This window comes from Haemaphysalis longicornis, unplaced genomic scaffold (assembly GCF_048455015.1).
Source record: "Haemaphysalis longicornis isolate Haplotype H1 unplaced genomic scaffold, Haemaphysalis longicornis Haplotype H1 scaffold_10, whole genome shotgun sequence".
NCBI classification, from domain to species: Eukaryota; Metazoa; Arthropoda; class Arachnida; order Ixodida; family Ixodidae; genus Haemaphysalis; species Haemaphysalis longicornis.
The window spans coordinates 100,327,110-100,346,214 of NW_027526204.1; the positions used below are offsets into that span (position 1 = coordinate 100,327,110).

The 19,105-nt window shown below is 46.7% G+C and overlaps 1 pseudogene; it reads left to right on the plus strand.

Moving 5' to 3' along the window:
• Positions 1-9,898: 9,898 nt before the first annotated feature.
• LOC144157866 (very long chain fatty acid elongase AAEL008004 pseudogene) lies at positions 9,899-11,396 on the plus strand (annotated as a pseudogene).
• The last annotated feature ends 7,709 nt before the right edge of the window (positions 11,397-19,105 follow it).

The window sequence follows — 19,105 nt, forward strand, 5'->3', positions numbered from 1 at the left end:
CCGCGCCGTGGTAGAAGAGCACAGGCGTTGCGCGCGTGTGAAGAGCGCCAAGGCCACAGAGCGCTTGTGTCCGACCGGGTGCGCAGAAGCGAAGTCCAGGTATTGACCGGTATGCGTGGTCTTCCGGTAGACCGTAGTCACGAAGCCGGTATTCTTGCTCTGCACTTCCACATCGAGAAAGCGATACAACCGGCAGCCTCCTCTTCCATCGTAAACTGGATCGATGGCTGGACGGAGTTCAGGTGTTCCAAAAGTACTGGCGCGTCTTCCCGCTTTAAAACACAGAAACAGTCATCCACGTAGCGTAGAAATACTTTTGGACGATGACTGAAGAAGCTTAGGGCGGTCCTCTCGACGGCTTCCAACGCGAGGTTCACGCAAGTCCCAGAAATTGAAGTGCCCATCGCAGTACCAAACACCTGTCTGTAAAACGCCTCCTTAAAAACGAAATACGTGCTCCGCACGCTCTTAATCGGACACGTGGGCCTATGCCTACAACATACGCATGCGCTTTGCACCGCTCCATGCATGTATAAATACGGCCGAGCCGCTTTTCGCTTCATAAGTGAACAAGGGACCCGTACGGGCCCCGAAACGTCATTTGTTTTTTAACTATTGTATTTAGCTTTTTGGCGAGTGTAGGTTTTGTACCGACAATGTTATTTCCTCGCCAGACGAGTTTTCGTCGAACCTTGGACTACTTTTCTTGATGCATTTTCTCGCCGCCATGGGTACCTACCAACCCAGTGGTAATGGAATGGCACATTCCATGGTCGACCTCAGCTAAATATTTATTGACAGCCTCATTTATTTGCACCTATTTCGCTTTCGACAAAAAGAACACCGAGATGGCAGTCATGACTAGACGGTTCTCTGGACGCAACTGTTCTCGTCCCACCACGGCCGGTCTGGGCGCGCTCGCTCGGCGAGCGAACGCGTCTAGAACTTACCTGGCCGCACGCGCCCGGACAGCATGACGTCAGTGCCAAAATTGTGACGTGACACACAGGGCGGAGCAGCGCGCGGCAACAGCAATCAGCGCTTTGTCTACGCCACGGGACCCTTGGCGTCCGGAGTTAGGGACGAGGCGCAAGGTGAGGCACTGAGCGCGTCATACTGATGCCTATGTTGAAAGGGCGTTCTTTTTGAGCTTTCCGGTGAGTACGAAGTATAAAATTGATTTAAATCTCTAACACTGAGGAGTTAGCGTTGAAAATTCCTGGGAAATATCTCCAGCTAGCTTTCTAAACTCCGAAATGTCGTGTGAGTACCACTGTAAAAATATAGGGAAACGCTTACCTGGAGGGCGCACTTGGGCATGATAGCGCCCGCATCTTCGTTTCTCATTGCAGTTGCGATCTGCATGGACAGGAAAATCGTCGCAAGAGAGAGAAAAAATTGTTTCAGAAACGAAGGCCACGCGTTGCTGCGTGCGCCGCTGCCTTGATCCAAGTGAAACATAGCGCGCCTAGCCGTTCACCGTTGAGACCGGCAAATGCACCGCGCGGCAACGTACCTTTACCGCACTAGATGTGACGGTAAACATGCTGTCTCCCGAGCTTAAACAGTAAACAGTACCAAAGCGTAAACAGTACCAAAATGGGTGACTAAAAATCCTTAGCGCATCTACTTCACAGCTTCCTTCCAACTGGGAATGTGAAGGAAATCCAATAGCTACTCGCGCGCAAAATTGATTCAGAGGCTAGCACAAATGGCCATTGATTTTTTAATGTGCAAGCACTGGTCGACGTACTTCTTCACGTCGGAGTGTGAATTCTCGTCGGTGGCGTAGGGCACAGGTTCCTATCTTGTGAATTGCAAATGTGTGAAATCATACTGCGCATGATTGGGTTTCGGTATAAATGCGAAGATGTGGTTCAGAAATAAAACTTGTGGCAGTAGTCAGTTATGTCCGTATCATGAGTGTAGAAGTTGTTGAGCCATAGTGTATTCTCGAATAACATGAGCGGACTAGTTGAGGATAAAATTTATAACTCCGCTGACCTCCAACGCACATTTTCCAACCATACGTTCTGCAAAACCTGTGTCCCACCTGCGAGTCTGTAGACGGATGTCGCCGATCCCTTTGCGTCAATGGTCGAACACTGCGCAAACATGTGTGCCTTAACTGCCGAATTAAACCTACGATCGCCTCATCGGCGCCGGGTTAAGCTGACAGTGCCCTCCGCAGAACGGAAGTCAGGTGCTGTAAAAATGAGGAGACATAGCAAAACAGAGTTGACCTCCGCCTAAAAATATCCGTGACCCTAAACCCGAGCTCCATCCGATCTATATGCTTTTCTGTCCAACCTAGCTGTGCTGCCCAGGCTTAGCAATTCCCCCTCCTCTCCAGTCTTGCTATGCTACACCGTCTGCCACTCCTACAACGACTTCCAGACATGCAGCACGTACTCAGCGATCTCACCAATCAGGCAACCCGCGGCTCAATTGGTTAACAACAAGAATCCCTCCCCCATAAAAATCCGTTGACTGCACGGACAGCTGTCTCAGGGTCCGAGGCCTTTCTTGCGCACCTGCAAAATACGTCCTTCTCGTTTTACAACACACGCAATGCCTTGAACGTCAGTTCCTCTCAAACAAAGTGGTAATTTACCCTACATGAGACTTACTCTCAAACCACCCAGTGAAAAAAGAGGACAAGAAAAAAATTCTGTACTTTGTTGTATTGTTGCGCGTCGTACTGTCGTCTTGTCGTATACTTGTGTCGTGATTCTGGCAGCTGCCTATCTCACGACAGCATGATGGCTGTCATAGCGACAGGCAGTCCTGTTGTGACTACAGAAACGCTTGTCGTTGAGAAGATGAACTTTGTAGTTACGACAAATGAGTGTCGTAACATAAGATGGCTTTGCCGCACCAACAAGGCTTCAGGTGTCGCAGCAAACCTTTTTGTCGTACGACAGGAACTCTCGTTAGGCTCCTGCTGTATTCCTTTTGTCATTTTAAAATGGACACCCAAAATATACGCATTGTTGGCCTTACGATCCCGTTGTCTGGCGCAGGCATCGTCACCATCCATTAGTTAAAAAGTGCACTACTGCGAATATGCCCCGTTACATGCATTGCTCATCGTCGGAAAGGACTGAAAGAAAGCGATTTCTTATCTAATTTCGTATCTAGTTTCCGTACTGCTTAGCCGTATCATGTACGAAGCCCCATACTTACGCCTGGAAACCCGAAATCCAGAAATAAGACATCATCACTGAGCCTATAAATTCGCACTAGTGCTCCCCCAAACAATCTCCACTCCCTCATTTCTTTAGATGGTAATCTATACCACCCAATGTCAACTTCCGTGGCCTCATCACGTTAACCAATTTAAACAATTCAAGCGCCCACGCGAAGCATGTCGTCTCCTTCGTCGCCCTGGCAAACAACTTACGGCTTCTAATATCACAGCCAACGGACACTGGACACCCCCAACGGACACCTCCCTCGTCACAATCCCCAACAATTTTCACCTAGTTCATAAAAAGGATCGCCGAGAAGCCCGCTTCTGCGCCGCGTGAGATGCGACACGTTCACAACAAAGAAATGAGTTACGTTGGCGCTGCCAAATACCACGTTAAACAGGGCTCGCGGTTACCAGCTTAGACAACCAAGGACACAAACTTACACCTGGATCCATCATCGTCAAAAATTCAACGACAGAAGAAAGCAACATAGCCCTCGCACCCACTTCTGGCCGACACTTCACCACACTCAAAAGTTACTTACACCCTTTTTGTCTATAACTAAAACCATTTCACCTTATTAAAAAAACAAAAAACGCCAATGAAATGGTGAAGTTACGGAGAAATCGCCCTTTACACGGGCGTATGCTCGTGTTTTTGCAATAAATGTATGGGTGTTGTAAAGAACGAAACACCCTTAAAAGATGTTTTCCTTAGGCATTTTGCGAGACTGTAAGGGTGCTCATTAAGGACAGAGAAAATTTCTTAAGGGTCTAAACGATTTTACACTGCGACATTGTCGTGAATTCTCAGGCTACCTTTCGGCATTACGATACCGGTGCATTGCACCTTCAGCCTTCAACGTCCTACAATTCATACCTAACACCCCTCACCTCACTGTTCTCTGGACACCGGGACACGCGTCTCTGGGCGAGGAGAGTCGGGCCATGACGCTGCCGACACTTTCTTGAAACCATCGGCAGCCTCCCCAGCCATGCGGAGAATGCTGAGAGACTTTTGGACTAACAATACCTCCGATTGGCGTACTTCCAGCAATTAGCACATTTTTGGTGTAAATTAAGTTTACTGCTCCTTCCTCGTGTCACCGGTTTCGCGAAAGATCTTTTTTTACAGGATGAACGTACTTACGAGGGTATTGAGATGTATTCCTACACCGTAAATGAGCGGCACAACTCATATACGACTGCATCGCTCATGTTCTTCTCGATGCGTAAATTCAGGAACACAAAAGTATCTGTGAGATAACTGTTGCGATATAATAACGTGGCAATAATTCCAGCCCTGGAAAAACGTACTAAATCTGACATTTTGAGAAATAAAGCGGCAGAAAACCAATTGAGCTGCTGTGGCTATATTCCTCTCCACATTCAGGCGAGCAGTTGTGAATATAATTGTATACACAACTCATATTCAAACAAACGAAGTGCTCGTATCACCCGAATAAGGTTCACAAATTTCTCCATAACTTGAAGGCATAGCAGAATTCCATCGCTTAGGCAATCGTGCATCTTCAGGTAACGAAACGTTTATCGCGACAGTACCGTGCTGGTTCCTATATTTTCGATAGTGAAGAAACAAGAAAGATGAATTGCAATTATCGCTTTCACGCTGTAAAAAACTTCGGCGCGCAGTAAACACGGCTTATAAGTTGTGAATTGAAAAGCACTAATGTTCAATTCAACACCCGCCGCGGTGCTCAGTGGCTAAACCGTCGTACTGCTGAACCCATGGCCGCGGGTTCGATTCCGGCAGCCGTTGCTGCTTTTCTGATGGAGGCGAAAAGCGAAAACGCCCGTGCGTCGAGATTTCGGCGCGTTATAAAGGTCCCCGGGAGGCCAAAATTAATCCGGAGCTTCCCACTAGGGTGCGCCACATACCCCAAGTATTGCTCAGAAGCGCTAAACCCCTCAATCAATCAAATAAATCTTCAATTAAACATCACAGGGGGTGCAGTTCAACGCGGCATGACGTTCTACACCACGCAGAACGCCCTGCATCGCCGACGATTGCTGGCCCCATGGGCAGGGAGAGCAGATGCCGCTCGAGTATGCAGCTTGGCGCCTGGAGACGGGACTGTGAACAATGGCGGGTGCTCCGCACACTCCTCTTCGCTTTCGAATATCAATCTACGTATGCCCAGGCTTTTCCGTGCAACCAATGCTCCTTTTTTTCTGTTTCACTCATGGTTACGTTGCATGAAAAGCATCCCATCAAAAGGGCAGTGATGATCCGCGTTTCAGGTTCTGTGGCTTTTTTTTCAATGAGCCGCTTAATAATTTCGCATTGAAGCACCCTCTTAGGGCTGTTTGCATGCCAAATGGGGAAAACAATACAGTATATTAGATTTGCGTATATTATATTACAGTATATTAGAGTTGCGTCCACACTGGAATGTCGCCTTGAAGCATAATCAGGGTTTATGTAAACACGCCTAGATGAATTGAAGCCTACGTCAAAACGCAAACTTGGCGATGTATTCCAACCGTTTTGACTCGACCACGCGGTCCGATGCACCGTGAACTGGTATCAAGGCACCCGGACTGGAGCAGGGAGACGCGGTAAATTTCAATTGACTTGAGCAAACCCATAGAGTCTTTACCTTGCGAGGTGCGCGATGGAAGAGGAACAGCATGAGAGGTGAGCGGGAAAGCGGAGAGGCACTGGCAACGGAAGGAGTAGGTACGTGGAGAATGTTTCTCAAATCAAGGAGCAGACTTTAAAAGGTTTTAGTGTAACCCTAAACGTTTTGATGTAGCTTTTACCTTTTCAGGCCAAGCATGTAGTACAACAGCGTGTGAATTGTGCATTACTGAGCATTGTGGCCTCCGGATTGTTCCTTCTTAGCACCATGTACAACAATTGGAGACAGGGCCACTGGTGTAAGCATGAATGCGGTGCTTGGATGTGTTATACCGCAGACACGGTGGCACTCATTATGAAGTTTATTTCACAAGGCCCAGCCTTGCTGCCTCTGCACACAGAACATTTCACCACAGCGGCTGCCTAGCCTCTACTAGCGCACTACGGCGCCAGCGCCGACGCAATGGCGCCGTCAAGTGATCCCAGATGGCGTGTATGGCCGGGCAGTCGTGTCAGATAAGGCGCGCGCATGCAGACCAGGTCGACAGCCCAATACATGCCGCGGCATTACAATAGCATGTGCATTGAGTTTTGTAAAATTTAGAGCATAGCTCCAAGGGGCATCTGCAGTGGCCTCACCAATAAAATGGCTACCTGAACGTTCTACTTTGATATCAATGGACAACAAGTTTGATCATGCTAAATAAAAGCGCAGAAAAACGCGGGACAAAGAGAAGAACTACACAGGACGAGCGCTTGTCCTGTGTAGTAGAACTAAGCACTTGTCCTGTGGAGAACTAAGCGCTCTTCCTGTGTAGTTCTTCTCTTTGTCCCGCGTTTTTCTGCGCTTTTATTTAGCATGTCTCCATACCAACTTGTCCACTTGTCGGTGCTCCTAAGTGGGATCAATTACTTCTTCGCGAATACCCTTTTTGTTTCAAATAAAACGGCACTCTTCAATCGCTCGCGAAAATCTCGCACGGTACTTCTAAAATGGAGCTACTTTCTCTTGTTCTGTCTGCCAAACTACAAAAGGTCCCCAGAGAGTTGATCTGAAAGCGCACTTCTTAGCGTGAATTTCACCTTTCCTCGTTACACAAAACCACCTTTTAACAAAACTCAAAATGATATTCTGGGCTTTGCTCACTCACAAAAGAAAACGATAGTGGTTTACATTGAAAGCGTGGAGCACCACATTAAAAGCCAGGCCATTCATTTACCATCCCAGTCTTTAATAATTGCCACGCTACCGTTTCGTTGGGCGAATGGTTGGGCAAAGCAATCCCGCAATATAAGCACGGTAATAGGCACCCTCCGTACACCTATGGACCAATTTCGTTGACCTTTATACCACGTAATATTATGGAACATGTACTGCACCCTCAAAGTTTCGACTTTCTAGAACCAAACTCCTTTTTGTCCTTCCCCCTAACATGGTTTCCACCGATCATTCTGAAGGGAAACCCAATTAGTCCTTTTCACTCATTCCTTGCACGGCATACTCACTAAAGGTTCACAGGCACAGTGCACTTTTTTTTTTTAATTACCGAAAGACGTTCCACGAAGTTAACCCCACATTACTTCTGTGAAAACGCCGTAAATGAAATCTAGACCCAAAAATGATAACTTGGCTTGAATGCTTTCTAAATTACTGGGAAGAGTATGTTACCCCGATTACCCCTTAATCAAAGTGACGTCTGGTGTACCGTAAGGTTCTGTCTTAAGTCCGTTATTGTTTCTCGTCTACATTAATGATTTACCCAGCTGTGCCTCTTCTCGCGTACATTTATAAGCAGACGACTGCTCCATTTATCGCGAAATCCATAAAGATCATTACAAATGTAAGCTGCAATAAGAATTAGATAACGTTATGTCCATGTAAAAATTCAAAGATGAAATGAAATCTAGATGAATATAAATAATGCCCATCTGAAGATCCCCGAATATACAAATTAAACAAAAAATATATGATAAATGATAACATCTTGCTGTTCTTTTGGCGTGCAGATAATTTCCACATTATCATGGAAACCACACATTGAGAAAATAACAGGAGTGCGAACTCCATGCTTGGTTACCTGCGGAAGAATTTTAGCAAAGCCCCTGTTTCTTTAAACCTACTGTTGTACAAAATGTTATTTCGTTACAAACTTGAGCATGCCACCGCCGTATGGGATCGCGGTCATGCTAATCTAGATCACGCCATTGAACTTGTACAATACAGCACTTGTTGCTTCCCCCTAACAAATTATAACCGCACTGCTAGGGTCACATCTATGGAGTCTACATTGTCTTTACCTTGTTTATGACTTCGTCGGAACTTTTTTCGCATTAGTCTCTTTTTCAATATGTACAATCATGCCCCCCTAAAAAAGAACTTATTTTGATGCCTGCGTACCGCTCTGCTAGTATAGGTCAATAAAATAAAGGTATCAATGACACAATGTCTTATGAATACTTTCTTTTACTCAGTTCTTCCCTATACCTCCAATGATTGAAATCATCTACCCCGTGACATTGCGCAGATAGCAGGCTTGTTTTCTTTTTCGTCAGGATTTATGTTTTTTTTTCTGCGCGATAACACCATATGATCGATTATCAGCTGGTCATAATATGTGCGCGGATATGCGGGTTTATCGTGTTACTCTTGGTCTGCTTTTCAAAGCTGCTGTTTTGCACATTTTTGTACTTTAACTGTAACATTTCATCCAACGTGTTTTTCTTGTGCGTGTTTTTTTGTGGGTATGTCAGGCGCTTTTCTGTCTTTTCTTATGTGCCCCAATCCCCTCTACAATGTTTGAGACCTTTAGGGTATGTGAAATAAATAAATAAATAAATAAATAAATAAATAAATAAATAAATAAATAAATGAATAAATAAATACAGAAATAAATAATTAAATAAATAAATAAATAAATAAATAAAAATCTGCTGCACTTGCCCCGTTGTCATGCGCTAATCACGGTTATTAGGTTAAAGGAAACCGGCCTGGCGAGTAGTGTGAGGTGTAGCAGTGTGCCTCACATTATTTCTACATGTGAGTGCTTTGTCGGTGCGAGACTAAAGCTGTGAGGTGCTAGTCCTGCCTGTGGGCGTGTAGAAGCACGTCTCCACTGCTATTTATGGTTGCCGTTTCGTCGGTGAGGAGTTCTGCTTGCAGAAAGCAAAAAGCTTTGCTTTTCAGGACAAGCTCGGAATTTCAAACGCGGTCGCCGCCCGGTACAGTATCGCAGATAGGACGCTCGATCTCAACAATTTCGAGTGGGAAAAAGGGCATCAAAAAGTTCGCGAAAAGGCGCCCTTTCAATATCGTTCATTTTTTGAAACGCGTTTTCAACCGAAAAGGTGCCAAAAGGCAACAGTGATACTTAAGTTACGTTTGGGAATACGGAGGTAAGAGACGTCCTTGCATCTTCGGAGCGCCGTGTAGTGCTCACGTTAGTGCGAAAGAAGCAGCTGGGCCCAAAATCGCGCACTTTTTAGTGTGAAATAAACCCTCGAATGGTGAATTCACGTTCACTGATACCTAGCATTATGGCTTCGATTCTGCTTCGTTCACGCGAGGATTAACTAGAGACCTGCTTGTAACCGAAACCTGCGTGTAACGTTGAATAGCGAACTTTCGTAAAATTCGTTATATCCAGGTTTAACTGTATAACGAACTTTGCCTCACTCCAGCATTACGGCCTGCGCTGTATGTTACCCTCTGCAGGCATGTTTGTGCGGCTTATCTTAACAGGCTGCTATTCTCATAACCAGATGGGTAGCCTGCTAGTTAGCGAAAAATGTATGGAGGAGACAAAGCAAATCATTCATAATACAAGGCCGCATCGTGCAATTAGGCGTGTACCCGTAAGGAAACACTACAGTTTAATTAGAGCACACCACTATTTGCCGTGAAACTCAATTCACAGTCTCGGCAGCGGTGATGCAGCCAAGTACCGAGTCACAAAGAAAATTAAATGCTGTCAAAGACTGCTTCAGTCCCACAACCGAAAACCAGCTGCGCTCAATCCAATTTTAGATGGGCCTTTCGTTCTGTTGTTGAAAATGTTAGATCAGACAGCTTGCAGAAAGATGTAGTGTGCAGGTGCATTGGCTCAGCTGCGGGATAAACGCAGCCTGCGCACTCTCCAAGTGCGATTAGTTGGTTCAAAAAAGTGCTTGCTTGGATGTTGCCGTCTAGAGCATAATCAACGTCAAAGAAACATGACTACTTTACAAGATGGCGTGGTGCAGCAAAACGAACTCTCTGTCTGCGCCATGCTCCTCTCGCCGGGCGACCCCAGAGTTCGGAATTGGCCCCTGATGGGCTCGCCTGTCGTGGTTCTGTTGATCATCGCCGGCTACAACTACTTCTCCCTGCGCCTTGGTCCTGAACTCATGAAGAATCGAAGGCCCCTTTCCATCAAGCCCGTCGTACTGGCGTACAATGCTCTCAATGTGCTCCTCAGTGTCTACTTTTTTGCTACCATGCTGCCCCTCACGTACCTACGAGGCACGGTGGCGGGTTCGAATGGACTACCCCCGTACAGCCTCTTCTGCGAGGGCACGGACAACTCCTCCAACGGCATCCCATTCCTCAACCACTTGTGGCTGTACATGCTCACCAAGATTGCCGAGATGATGGACACCGTATTCTTCGTGCTGCTGAAGAAGAACAGCCACATCAGTTTCCTGCACGTTTTTCACCACTCGATCGCATTTTCGACTGTCTGGTTGGTCGTCAACAATGGCATCACGGGGCAGACGGCCATGTTTCCGGTCCTCAACAGTGTGGTCCACACGGTCATGTACACGTATTACGGTCTGTCAGCCTTGCCCCCTTCGCTGCGGCCGAACCTCTGGTGGAAGAAGTATGTCACCTTCTTCCAGATTGCTCAGTTCGTCATATTGGCTTTCCACGGCGCCGTCCCCCTCTTCTATGACTGTGGATTCCCTCGCGCTATGGCGTGGATTATAACAACAGAAACGGTTCTCTTCACGTGGCTCTTCTCGCGTTTATGTTACCAGACGTACATGCTCCGAAAGGCTGACTGAGCGAGTCAGGAAGTGCGCATGCGCCGACAGAAGAACTTGTCCTTGCTACGTGTTTGCTGGAAATTTCGGTGCAATTGTTTCTTGCGTGTGTAGCGTGGTGTACTGAGTGTGTGGACCAGGGTTCTGCGTTCTTCTCTTAGGTTAACGACTTTATAAAAACTGCCTTATGCATTAACATGGGGTGCTGAGCATTAACCTCTGCCTTACGGAACTTTGTTTTGCTTGTGAGCCATTTGTTTTTTTTTTTTTGTGTGGTTTTTCTGGGAGTGCTAGATGTCTGCTGCTTCGGTGTATTTTGTTACCATAAAAAGAGAGGAAGTTAGATTAGCGTGCAGCCTGGTTTCTTTTTGTATTTATGATTCGAGCAATCAGAGCTATAATGAAGCCATATAGGAACCTTAAAATGCTAAATTGAAACTTTGAAGTGCGAAGTTTTCTTTTGTTTCTCAATCGCAAGAGGAAGCGAGCACAAACGTCCGTGTGGCCTGAGTACCCCTCCCCTCCGTATGGGTTGGAAGCATGTAATCACACAAAAACGGTTAGGGGACTTGAATTCCAAACCACCACGTTCAGCACAGAAAATTCAGTGCCTTTCCACTATGGGTAGAAGGATGACCAAAGAAGCTGGGCGTGGTCCAAATAGTGCCCAAAACAAATTACGCTTGCTTGAAATTCGATATTTAACGTATTTTATAGCTAATCGGTTCAATGAAACTTCGATGGACAGAGTTTAGTCCTAGCCGCGTAGTAGTCAAATTGGCGTCGCAACCTCGGAGAATAGCGGCCAGGCCTCGTCGGGCCGGGAGACATACACGTTGAAATATCCCGAAGGAACACGTAGCAGGTCATCAATGCTGTTGTTATTGTTTATTGATTCGAACAGAAATCTTTAGGCAAAGATGCATCGCTGAAATTTTTGAATCAAGTCACACGGTATACCTGCATACAACGCAGTACTCGTCAGAGGAATACACGGGGAGAGAATAGGTGACGTCGTAAGTTTGCAGGGCCGCTTTAGCGCGAGTCACCACTTGCAGGCAGGAGAGCGCAGCTCTCACTTCGAAGCACGGTACACCTGAGCCGCATAGTAAAGGACACCTGGTTGTGCTGCACGGCCCCCTCTACTCTCCCCACCCGCACACATGACGTATACACGGGCCACCGGTGATGTGCGCGTGTTTAGATGCGAAAGACACCGGCCAACCTGTCGCTCCGTAAGCTTTTCAAGCTGGATGAAAAAAACAACAGTCAGAACATTACACTTGGAGCTCTTCAAGAAGGAAACTCAGAACAGTACCTCTTGGGTGCAGTTGTGGTGATTCGCTTCATACATAACGGGCTACACATTGTCAAAATCCACGCAAACATTTCACTACAATACCTAGGCACGCACGGCGTCGCTGTAATAACCATGCATGGTTGCAGGACAGGTCTGAATGCACAATAGAGGATAGCTGGCACTACGGTGGGCGTTTTTCGCTCCCTGCTCACCCGTAGCCTATATGTCTACGCCCAAAAGAACTTCCGTAGCCAAACACTGGGTTGCAAAGACACGTGCAGGGGTCATACTCGCTGTGGCTAGATTTTTGCCGAAATTATACTCCTAGTTCGTAATGTACTTTGATCCATCCAACTTTCCGTACTGATCCATCCACGTTGTTTATTTCCACTTCCGAAGTGCACTGCAATGCAACCGTTATAGGCATGTCGTCTTTACTGACTAGATTGACGGTAATCTTGGGTGTAGTTTCAGTGCAATAAATCCCCAACGTGATAAACTTTTTAGACCTGCCTATAGTTTTCTTTGCTTGATAAATTGCAGCTAGGGACTGTTTTCTATACCTGTAAAAGAAGCGCCCCATACACTGACTCACTGACTCATCAACGCACAGTCCTCGAGGCTTGAACTTCTGGGGCATATTTTTATTATGATCTAGGGGCTCGATAAGGCGGAATTCTCGGAAATTCCGCCCTTAAAAAACGAAATTTCGTAAACTGTGATTTCGCAAATCTGGGATTGTCCCTCTCGCTGAGGCAGATATCAAAGTTCTCTTTGCTCATGTAATGTAGCCCGTAAAAATCTCTAAAAAGGCAGTCTTGTGGTTTTTCTCAAACCAATACTAATGATGGAAATCTGCATTACGGAGCGAATTGGGTGTTTTTAGACATTCCCCGATGTCTACCGTACTGGTTGACATATTCCACTACTTATTGCTGATATATGTTACCCATACAAACGCACAAAACCAGTTTTAAGGATTTCCTCTTTGGTGCCGGCAAAGCGGCAAAAACATTGCTTGAAATTACACGCCTGACGAGCCCGAAAAGGCCCGCCAGGTGATGACAACGACTAGCCTGGTTTTCACGGCTTCAGATGTCATCGCACATTTTTATTGTGGCGTAGGAGCTTAGTATTGCTGCACGTTTTAAGAATTGCACCCGGGAGGGAGTGATAAACGAGGAAGTAATTTTTCCGATATTTCCATCTTTTCGTTAGCCAATTCAGGCATTCAACTTGTTTTCGTTGATGTAAGTAACTTATGCTGGTATATATAGACTGTCTTAATAGGCTTTTCTGTAACACCCACACAATAAGGAGAGTAGTGAAGATTTCGGACAAATTGCGTGTTTTAACACATTACTTTATAACTATACATCCCGTTGACATTTCCCATTCTTAATAAGGGTAGCGTCCTGGGCACGTTGGTACTCCATTGTTGAATAAAATGATTGCGCTAACAAGGGACACGGACGGAGTGAAGACAGACACACGCGGTGCACATTCGTTCTTGCGCGCAAATGCTGCCCCTACTGTTGTAAAAGTACAAATTTCTGGAGTTTGTTTTAACACGCGTATAAAAAGACGAGCGGTATTCTTTAACTTACTCCCCTCTGGACGTGGAATTCAGTTATATTTTCCCTCGCTCGCATAGCGATCGCCATCTGTTGGGACGTTCTGCAACTACGCGCTTGCCATAGGAGCCGTGTTATGTATAATAAATCTCTGACTGATGAGTATTCGTCATACCTACTGAGATAACACTTCCCATAGGTAAGTAGTCGTTTGAACGCACCATTGTCTCCTTTGTTTCTGATGATTGTTTCCGGGCATTGTTTCTGGGGAATTCCTGGGGAAAATTGTTTCTGGGGAATTCCGATAAAACATGGGTTCCAGCCGCTTCCTGTTACCACACGCCTCCGGTAGACGCCCTATATTGACTGCTGGCGGGAGTTCCTGAATGTGTGCAACTCTACGGTGAACTATCTAATTATGACAAGTAAGAAATAACGGGACAGTAGTTATACCCATTAGTGTAATAAGTGTCCCTTATGAAGAGAATCGGCGCAATTTACGCGTTCCATTCAATACGAGTTCACACACGTTGCTTAGCAGCACGCAGCAGCTTACGTGTTTATTATGTAAAACCTCCCATATGGAGCGTGCGCAGCCAAACCTTTTTTTGTTGTTTTAGTGTTAATACTATAAAGCACCCGTTAAAACCGCTTCACACTCACGTGGTTTTGCCGCCGTTCACACGCTACTATCGTCACAAATGCTGCATATTTCGCAGTATAAGACATTCGTGGCTTGCAGAATGAATACGACACAAGTTCAATCGTTGTGCATACCGTGCTATATAAATTCACGGTGCACTACCGAAGCACAGATCCAGAAAAACGTGTTCGGAAACGCCTATGGGGCTGGCCTATGGGGCAAGCCTATGGTCAGCTGGCCAGCTACGGCCAGCTACGGGCAGCTGGCCAGCCTATGGGGCTGGCTGGTCTATACGGTGGCCTCCTTGCAGACTGCAAGGAGGCCACCGTGGTTTGGTTGTGTAGCTGGCGGCCGAACACGAAGAGGAAGGAAGACAAGCCGGAACTAGCCCGCAGAATGTTATGCCGTCAAGCGTTTGACTTTTCAGCCATTGCCTTCGATCTATATTGTGCAGAAGTGTCTATGTAGGCGACTTCAAATTACACTTTCTACCTGCTGCTGAAACGTTTGCTGACTGTGCTGCTCAAAAATGTGGCGTTTGGCTTTGTTCGTCAAGTCTCTGGGCGAACGATTCCGTCCGCAGTTGAGATTGACGAGGCACCCCACGTAATCATCCTTTATTCGCGAGACGTCAGTATTGGCAAGTGTACGTTTGTGATCACGTCATCGCACTTGGCAGGAGTTGCGTTATACGAAACGTGGCCAACGCAGCTGTTCCCTAAAGGGGAATTTCGGGGGTGTGGATTTAGGTTCAACAACCGAAGCTTTCAAGTTTGGACTGGTTCAAAGATAAGCGATGTTGGCTTTTCAGAAACGTGAGCAACCAGTAGCCGATTACAAAATTGGTAGCCAGACCTAAGCAAACATATCAGCAGCAGCCCCTGAAGAGGCTAATCAGGATTGTATGGGCTCCCGCACATCACGGCATCCCTGGAAACGAGGCGGCGGACGCCATCGCTCGAGAATTGACCCACCGAGCGGGCGCCGAGAGCAGCGTTGCCGAACCCGAGCGCATGCAGCCCTTGACATCTTACGCAGAGATCACGCAGCACTACAGGCTGTCGCGTCAGACACTCGCTCCCCCACATAAATCTCTACCCCGAGAGCACGAACGTCATTTACGTGCTCTCCAGACTAATACATTCCCCCATCCTATCCGGCTTCACCTTTTCGACCGACAGAAGTCCCCGCTTTGCCGATTTTGCGGAGAACCCGGAACGCTACGCCATATGGTCGGAGGATGTGACCAATCTCCACTGATTCCTCCCAACCTGCAGCTTTCCATCGTCGAGCTTTGGGAGAGCGCCTTGGCGAGCACCAGCCTGGGCGACCAGCTTCGGCTGGCTCAAAGGGCTGTCGATGCTGCCCGCGCTCAAGGCATCCTGGACTGAGGACGCCTCCTTCAAGCTTCAGTACAATGCCCCCCTGTTGATTTAAATAAACGTTTATTCTCTCCCAATCGAACCTAAGCCAAGCTAACCAAAGTTTTGGCAATCGCGAGAATAACCTACGCCAGCTATGAAAAAGATCAGACTCCCGTCGGCTACTTTCCAAACGAACATCGCAAATCATACTCGAACATATGCAGATAGTTACGGCTACAATTTGTAATTGATTGATTGTTGGGTTTAGCACGCCGACGCAACGCAGGCGATGAGGCGCGCCGTAGTGGAGGGCTCCGGATTAATTTTGACCAACTCGGGATCTTCAACGTGCGCCGGAAGCTCGTACACACGGGCGTTTTTCCTTTTCGCCTCCATCAGAAAAGCGGCCGCCGCGGCTAGAAATCGAACCCGCGGCCTCGTGCTCAGCAGCGCAACGCCTAAGCCACTGAGCCACCGTGGCGGTTCGGGCCCTACATTTATTATGTGCAGCCAATTTGTATGTAAACTGACGGAATGATGTCTCACTCACAAGGCAGGAGCCATGCTAAAAACAAATGTAAAAACAAACACCGGTATGACGACTGTACATTGCGACATGTACATAAACACTTTATGTGAACGTGTTTCGCTTACTACCTAAGCGTGCTGTACAATAAGTGCTGGAGGCGGAAAGATGCGGAAGCACGTTGCGAGCTCTGAAGTATATTGGCTGGACAAAAAAGAACAAGTACCGAAGAAAAAAGCTCTCACGGGCTCGGTTTCAAGTGAACTTTGTTGGACTCACATTTGGCACGTAGGAGCAACAAAACGCAGAAAAAAAAACACTAAGAAAAAGACAGAAAAAGAAATGCAAAAATGTAAGTATGACCAAGGAATCCGCGAAAGACGAGTGACATCGCGTACAGGCCGCACTCTTATTAATATCCTGCTTTTATTTTTCTGTGAATCAAAATGTTTGGTTCACAGTTTATATTATAGTGACTCGTCATTTTCCCGGTCATTCATTCGCCCGGCTCTATACGCTTCTGCTCGCGTCGATCATGCGCATGAAGTTGATTGATTGATTGATTGTAGGGTTTAACGCGCCGACGCAACGTAGGCGATGAGGCGCGCCGTAGTGGAGGGCTCCGGATTAATTTTGACCACCTGGGGATCTTTAACGTGCGCCGAAATCTCGTACACACGGGCATTTTTGCTTTTCGCCTCCCTCACAAAAGCGGCCGCCACAGCCGGGAATCGAACCCGCGACCTCGTGCTCAGCAGCGCAACGCCTTAGCCACTGAGCCACCGCGGCGGGTACATGAAGTTGATCCCATACACCTACGCACTAAGAAATATTACTTTTCTCCTCTTCTGTTATTCATAAACGAGTGGAGCGCGCTACCCTCAAACATCGTCGCTATTACAGAACCCTCCGTTTTCCAATCTTCATTACTAACTTACTTAGAAGTCGGCAATAATTTGTAGCCACCGGTGACAGTTAATTTGTAACGTATGCGCAGGGAACGTTTATTGCTATTTCTTGAAATATGTTTTCTGTTATAGCGAAGTGCTTACTGTGTTTAATACTTACTGTGTTATTAGTAATGTTGCTTGTGCTATTGGCCACATTGATTATTCGTATTACTCCCTGATATGCTTATTTACTGATGCAGTAGTAACCTCCTGTTAGTATCCCTCTTATGTAATGCCTTCCGGGTACTTAAGGTATTTAAATAAATAAATAATGTGGTGACGCATTTTCACCTTCACTGCGCCGGCACAAACGCGTTTAAAGTCTAGTCTTTGCCTGTTGCGGGGATATATTTAGAACTCATGTGTCAATGAATTGCACATTACACGAGCGCTACCTGGATCTATCAGCCCTATGGATATTGCATAGTACCCTGCGGGTAAAATTCTTCTATAGGCTTCCACAATTTATGATAAAATATTTGATTTTTTAGATGCGACGCTGAGAGGAGCATCTCTTGCCGGCGGCCCTGTCCTTTCTGCGTCGTTGTCGTCCGCCTCCGCACAGCTGCGTCTCTCCTCCGCTCGCCTCCTCGGCTCTCTCCGATAGCGCCGATAGCGAACACTCTCCCAACAACTGCGCCCGGCGCTGCGCGCAGCTCAAGCGCGCTGTGCGCATGCGCAGGGCCCTCTCTCTCCTCGGTCTCCTCTCCTTCGGGCGCGTGCACTCGGCAGCGCGCTGCAGTCCGGCAGCTGCGCTGCGCGCTGCGCTGCCGGAGTGCCGCGCTCCGGCCGGTCTCTCAGTCGACGGTCGTCTGCGCTACGCTGTCTCTCTCTCTCTCTCTCTCTCTCTCTCTCTCTCTCTCTCTCTCTCTCTCTCTCTCTCTCTCGCATTACCCGGCGATTGCTCACGCAATTCGATTAATCGACCCAACGGAAACGCACAATGGAACCCCCTTCAGCGTCGCATCACACCAGGGTTCCGGCGAGGGGAGGTGGGCGTATTTTGTTTTTTATTTCTTGGCAAAATCCAAGGGGAGGCTGAGACTAAAGGCGAACGTGGCCTAACAGAGGCCTCAGCCACCCGATTTACAGCGTTCATAACAACACGTCTGTTCACAAATTTTAGCATAGCACAATCGTAATAGAGAAATAGCACAAAGCAACGTCATTACTACATTTCTTATGTATTGTACAAAGCATAGGTCTCAAATTCACAAAGGGATCACAATGTACACATAAACGCTGTATTTCGTACGCATGAACTTTCATCAGTTACACTACTATGTCACAATGACGTATTAATATATTTTTGTTTGTAATTGTTTTTAATTTCTACCTTTAGGGGAACATGTAGACATATACTGCGAACCCTTAATTATATATCAGTATGGCGAGCGTTTTGCTTAAGTAACACTTCTTTGACCTGTTTTTTAGACGTAAGTTCACTGGCGTCGAAGTTTAATTTCTCCTCTAATTTATTTAATATTTCAGTTGACTGGTACAGGGAAGATTGCTCACCATAGTTCGTTCTTACTTTTGGAGTTTGACGTATTGTATGCCTGAGATGGTAGCCGGAAGATTTATTTTTAACTTGATTGTGGGTCTTTTGCTTATAAATGGTGTCGTCTGAAAGACAAAGGTAATTTGTTCACTACACCTCTTGAACAGTTTAAGAGGCCTGTTTTGTATTTTCTGAGGCAGGAGGGAAAGTGTAATTTAACAACGTGCGGGTATGAGCAAGTTGTTACTCCCTTATAACTCCGTTAAGCGCAGTAAAGAACACACAGAACGAAGGAGACAGGGACCAGCGCTGCTTACAACTGAATTTTATTATCAACCATGGACGTATAAAAAAAAAGAACAACAACACGCTCAAATCACTACGACGTTTATCAGGTCACTTCACAGCCCCTCAGCTCGTCAAGCACGCGCGT